The sequence below is a fragment of the Watersipora subatra genome, chromosome 1, assembly GCF_963576615.1.
Source record: "Watersipora subatra chromosome 1, tzWatSuba1.1, whole genome shotgun sequence".
In the NCBI taxonomy this organism is placed as follows: Eukaryota; Metazoa; Bryozoa; class Gymnolaemata; order Cheilostomatida; family Watersiporidae; genus Watersipora; species Watersipora subatra.
Genome location: NC_088708.1, coordinates 18,687,088 through 18,693,925, shown reverse-complemented (window position 1 = coordinate 18,693,925; position 6,838 = coordinate 18,687,088).

Genomic DNA, 6,838 nt, shown 5'->3' with positions numbered 1-6,838 from the left:
CTGAAATACACGCAGGTGGATGTAGTGTGTTGGTGTCACAGAGTAGAAAATAATTTTTATCATACATGTTGAAGAATAAGTTTAAATAATTAGGGCATAGGTTACGCAGGATTTTGAAATCTGTAACACAAATGACAAAGTTTAGGATAAGGCAATGGGTTTAAAGGCTTTGCGATGTGATTGGTGGAAGTGTCGTGAGCTGGAGTATGATTGTGATCATCAAATGATGTTCAAATTTTATGATTGCAAAACAAAAGTTTGTCTATAAGTAATAACGAGCAGAACTAAATCAGGTAGCCTTAATATCGTAAAAACAGTTGGTACACTGATACGGGGGGGGGGGGAGCAGGAGAGTTCTCGGAAACACTGATAATAACCTGAGAGACTACCCGACTCAACTCATCAACTTGCAAGTCCCAACCAAGCTGTTATACAAAAGTTTTGATAGTATGTTTTGCATATGGAACACCTTCCAGACACTTCACTGTCATACCATGTTAGAGTTTTTTTGTTTTCATGCACATCCATGAATCTACAATATTGATAGCTCTGCCGTATAAAAATATTGATAGTAGTGAGTGCGTGTTATATCAAATTAATAATACTACGCTTTCTATTAGCAAGAAAAGTCACTCAATCATCTACTAGAAATCATTCCTTAGAATTAGGTAAGATTGTTGCCATAAACTATACAAGGTGGACTCAAAGACATCGCATGACTAGCAGTTAAGGTTACTTTTTAGTTTCTGGAAATAACTCTCAAGCCGCTATCAACACTTCCAAATGTTTACTCGCTTGCTAAAAGTTTAACAAGTTATTCTGAGAAACACATCCGAATAAAATGCAGCAATCAAACAAGGGCACTGAGTGATGACAAATAGATCGTCGATGGACTGTATTATCACATACTAGAATGAAAGATATAGTGAAATTGGTAAAAATCTCAATTTTTGACAAACCTGACAGCTGGCAATGGAAACAGGTGACAGTTATAAATGAGCAACTGGTAACAGCTGGCAATGGAAACAGGTGACAGTTATAAATCAGCAAGTGGTAACAGCTGGCAATGGACAACAGGTGACAGTTATAAACGAACAACTGGTGACAACTAACAAGTGACATGTAACAAAACAAGCTACCAGGGACACGCTACAATAGACAGCAGGTAACACAGGTAAACGATTGACTGTTTCATTGACTATTGGCAGGCATACTCTGTAATGTAAGATAACGCGTCATAAGACATATTTCTGACCAGGTGAGAATATAGTGCACAGTTCTCAGCTCTCACCACAGCGTTTGCTCTGGCGCCAGTCATATGGTGACGCAAGATTCTTGTAGCCAAGTACTAGGTTGTTGTGAAGCGTGTTGACTCTTTCCCACACTTCTCTCATCGGAAGTTCTTGGCAGGAGACCAATGATATTTCCGCATGCCAAGAATAGCGTGTAGCGCTGACCTTCGCTTATTTGTTCTTGGAAGAAATCCTACCAGGTACTGCCTAGTGTACACATATCTGTCTCCAGTACTGTGTACACTGTGTATACTGCAAAGGGTATTACTGTTGTTCTCTAGTAAGGGTGGGTGCACTTTCGTACCCGTTGTAGACCTTGTTCAGTGTACTGTAAAATACTGCACAGTAAACTTTTCCTTCATTAGATGTTTTTTGGCTCTATAATCTTAAAATCAATTAAAATATAGATTTTGTTTCTTTCAAGAATGTTTTCAGTTATTTGAAATTTATCAGTTATCTCGTTGTCAAATACATATAGAGTGTCTACAAAAGATTTTTATTGATGAATAGGAAGTTTACGATCTCATGGACACCAATTCTGGCATTCCAAATATAATTTTCATTGTATATATCACGAGTATGGTACTGTATAGATGCCTCTTGTTACATGTATATTACAAGCATGGGTCTGTATGAAAACTTTGATACGGCATAAGTATGGTACTTTATGGTCACATCTTGGTACACCGAGACAGTATTTTGGTATACCATGAGTATGGTATTATATAGTAGCATCTTCATACTACAAGATACCACAAGTATGGTAGTGTGCAGGAGCCTTGGTTCTTGCTTAAAACTCATATTTGGCTGTTCTTTTTATTGCAATGAGTATGGTCAGTGAGCAGTTGCTATTTGCTATGGGTTCTTATAAAAGTGTATATTAGATATTTATTCTAACCACTGTCAAACTATAGTAATTCTTGAACTGAATCTCTTATAAGACTGTACACATACCATATATAGACTCTTATTAAGTCATACCTCATCTGTACTTAAACTACTCAGACTATACAGTAGTGTTCAGAAAAAATAGACTGCTTTGAATTTTCTGAGATATCCATTGCTCTTTTAGATTTAACCAGTTAGTTCTGAGCTAAAAACTAGCAAAGATATATATATATATATATATATAAATTTATTAGCAAGCTTAAAATGTTAAAACCTAAAAATTTTAATAAATTTACATACCGTAAAACCTCTAACTGAACACCACCTTTATTTGAAAGCCATCTTCATTTGATTGCCACCCTGAGAGAAGGGTTGAAAAATGGAACGCCACTCTTTAATAGAACGCCACCTCCATTTGACCGCCGCTCTGACATTATTTGATCTTTTCGAGCCCATAATATCAATTGATCTGTAGATAAGTGTCCACGAAACCGTACTAATAATAAATCGCTCACATCAATAACAATCAATTCTCTCGTTGTCCAACCTCAAAGCTTTTCGCTTTTTTATTAAAACTTTGAAAGCAACACCATAGAAGTAATTAATAACTCTCTCAGGCTAATAGTAATTCCATGTTTAGCGCAGTCTTGATACTTCAAAGTACATGTATATAAAAACAGTTTACATTCATGATGGTAGAAGAACGACTAGTTTTAGGAGAAAGGTTGAATTTAGCAAGCAAACTTTTATGCTTTGCATTTGTACTAAATGCAACGCGGAAAAGGAGCTATTGTGGAGGAATTGGACAACTAGAAGTTGTTTGTTCTATCAAAAGCAACAATCAGAACGCAGCTATCCGAGCAAACGATTCAAATATTTTTGTTTTCAAAACGTTAATTTTTATTTCTGTATGTAATATAAGTATGGTCCGTTTATGTCATTTGCTCATGAATATACATATTTGTATCATTTGATTATCATTATATAACTTAAAAATTTGCAGATTTATAGCATATTATTTGATAGCTTCCTTGCGGTTATCTTAACCGGCTTACAACAAATCGACAGTCATAACTACTCTTCTATTGTACATAAAAAGTTAGTTTTGTCTGCAAACTGTAGCGAACATATCAATGAGTGCAATGATCTTTTACTCAACATTGCTAAATATAGATATAAAATAAAAATTTGCCTTCAAATTTAGAATAAAATAAAAATTGAAAGCTCCAACAAATTGCAAAGCAGGGCACTGGCTATAATATCATCGCAGATTAATTGGAAGCAATAGATAACAACTGGTAAAGATATTTCTCGGTTTCCCGATCCATATTTTATTGAGAGATCTTTGACAAGTTAGAGGTCAGTTAGTAGATATAATGTATCCAAAATGTTTAATACCGCTCCACCAAAAAAAGAACAAAATATAGGCGACATTCGCTTTGCCCATAAAAGGGCATAATTTATCTTCCAAAAATTCTGACGAACCATTTGATAGATACAACACCAGCCTCTATTTGAACGCCATTTCTAATTGACCGTCACTAGAGAAGAAGGGTAAAAAAATAGAGCGCTATGGCATTCAATTAGAGGTTTTACGGTAAATGCATGCCAACTCACACTCCAACTAAAATGTACCTTGCTTATTCCTAGAGTATCTCTAGACTATACCCAGACTATATCTATATAATGTAGACTGCACTTAGACTCTACCTAGAGTCCTAGACCATACTTATACATGTAGAATCCTCAGACTATATTTAGATGTATGTAGACTATACTAAAAATTTGTCAAATATTTTCTAAACATACTTCTAACCATACATAATTCTAACTGAATTGTGAACATCAGGTTGACAATTGAAAAATATTATGTGACATTCCCAAGTGATTTGATTGCAGTTAAATCAGTTTCTAACATATTTGGTTTTAAATAAAAAGAAAAATTGGGCCCTGAGTGATTGTTTACTACAAACAGAAAAAAAATTCAATAAATAGATAATGAAGATTTGCTATTTTGTCTGTACAGAAATCTTTGTTTCTTTTTCCAGCAGTTTCACCATTTTGTCTAACAACAATTCTAATGTTGGTCTACAACTTCCTGTAAAGACAAACTGTTTATAACTTCTATTACATAGTCTTTATGATTGATAGGGTTACTCATCCTCATTCTAAGCATTCCACATAAATTGTATGTCCATATATCTGACATTGCGCTGGTATCATATTGCTTCACCATAACACAATAGCCTTTTCAAATCATAGAGTTGTCTTCTCTTAAAAGTGGCAACTTGCACATAAATCACTCGTGCATGTAAAATGTTTTTTAATAGCAATAGAATAGGTTTCACTTTACTTTGGAACTATGTACGTATTGAGATATGCAATCCTGGTTAGTAACTAAAAAATGCTAACAGCAAACTGATCGATTAATCATTGGCAGACTTAAAGATAAACTGGAAGACAGATAATGAGACAATAACTCCTGTAATAAGAAAGTGAAAACTGCTCATTAAAATCATTCCATAAACAGGAATGACTTACTATAATTTTCACATTAAAATTTTCAAATTATCAAGTAATAAGACATTAAACATTTAAAGGTCAGAATTAATGGAGTACATCTTGTTTCTTATAGTCATGAAAAAGGGACAAAACCTTTACTTAATCCACAAAAGTGACAAAGTTTAGGGTCAGTACAATCACACAAAAAAGGACTTATTCAGCTTTACTCAGTTTGCTCTGTTTTGGTATTGAAAGCTGAACTTTCCACTAACTGCTGCCATCCACCATCTGGCATCTACATGTATAACTTACCCACTTAATAACAAGCATCTTTTTGCTTTTTGAGTAGCTGAAGATGCAAATTTTATCTAGCTTAGAGCTATTCTATCTGCTGCGCATATGGCAAGTTTTTTTAGTTTAAATGTGAGTTACCTACTGTGATCAGTGCATGCTCATCACTCAAGCATTAAACAATAGAGATATTAAACCATAGATTGGACCTTATCGCAATGTTAAAGCATAAATATTTATGATTAGCCAGGAGTGATTGTAACGAACACTCGTACTTTTTCTGACTGAGAACTGTTTTGCACAACGTAATCTATTAAAATATTGGGATGTGGTGAAATTGCAATTATGTTGAATTATTTTTGATAAAGTAAATTATCGTCCTCTTATAGTCTTTTGTTTGTCTTGATAATATTATACGGAGTTCTATATCGTTTTAAAAAAGTGGTATCGTACAATAATTAATGCTATTTGAGCAAAGGCCAAAATGCGGCTGTCAGATCAAAAACTCAAATAAAATCGCAGTTTTGCTTTCGATAAACATAATATAATGTACATACGTTACAAATTACATGTATTTTGATTTCAGGTTGATTGCGAGTTATCTTCTCCCTCCGAAAATATGTGGAAGCAACTGCTTTACTTATAGCCCTAACCTGTAGGAGCTTGAAATTATTATTTACAGTTAGTGCTTGCTAAAACCTATTTGATGTTTTTCCATTTAACGTTTTTTATTTTAGTGTTTATAACAATAATGGGTAGCTCTGAAAAGCATTATTTCTCACACTTGCACCCGTTAACGTACAGTCATGTGCAAAAGTATGGAGCACATGACTGTGATGACTTGGAGCACATGACTTTCCCAGTGTCTGAAGTGTAGATTCTTGGGGGTACTCTCTGTCATGCCAGGAGGGTAGTGTCACTCACAGGGTGAGTCTGAGCAGGGCGCTGCACCATCTCAGTAGAGGAGGGTCCAGGGGTACTCCCCTGGAAATTTTTTTAGCATGAATGCCCCTAAATTATGCTGTTTTCCATAACTTAAAACCCTGTTGTGTTCAGTAAGAAATTAAAAGTGGGCTTAGCTGCACAACCTGTGTGCTCTATGACTATGGAGACTCCAGGTTGTGATGTGAGTGAGTCAAAAAACCCTATGGACAGTCCACGCAGACCCCAGACACAAGACAGTCCCATCTCCAAGCCACCATAAATATTATTATATGATAAGCTCAGTCACTCACTATTTTTTAAATACAGACTCGAAATTCATGACAGTCACTAATTCTTACTCACCTTTAAAGAAGTTATCTATTGGCCCATGCATGCTGTTTCATTATGTATTGAAAGAAACGAAGAAACTAGTATAATAAGCAAGAATTTATTCAAAACTACCATCCAAAACACAAGAGAAGAATTCAAGCAATGATTAATCATAAGCTATTCGAGGGTTCCACAGGGCGGCCGACACAGGGTCCCGTCGATTGTGTTGGTTGATAGAAGACTGATCGGTTCTCAGGTTTTTAACAAAGCAATCTAGTTGATCCGCTATAATAGCAAAAAAACTGACTAAAGAAATTAAAGATTAGTAGTGTGATTTTCTCGTTCCGAAAACGCGCACCGTTTTCGGTGTAATGAACTCGAGATAATATAAGTTCGAAAAGAAAAGGAAAAAAACGTTGTGTGAATATTTCACTTTATTCCGGTTTTACCGCATTTAATAAGATATGAGCAACCTTATATGAGGGGGTACGCATCCTAGGGAGTACCCCCACTAATTCTTCTTAGGGGTACGCCGTACCCCTGCGTACCCCCCCCATTTCGAACACTGGAGCCACCTCTAAAGTATTTACAATTTTAAACTTCAAATGGTT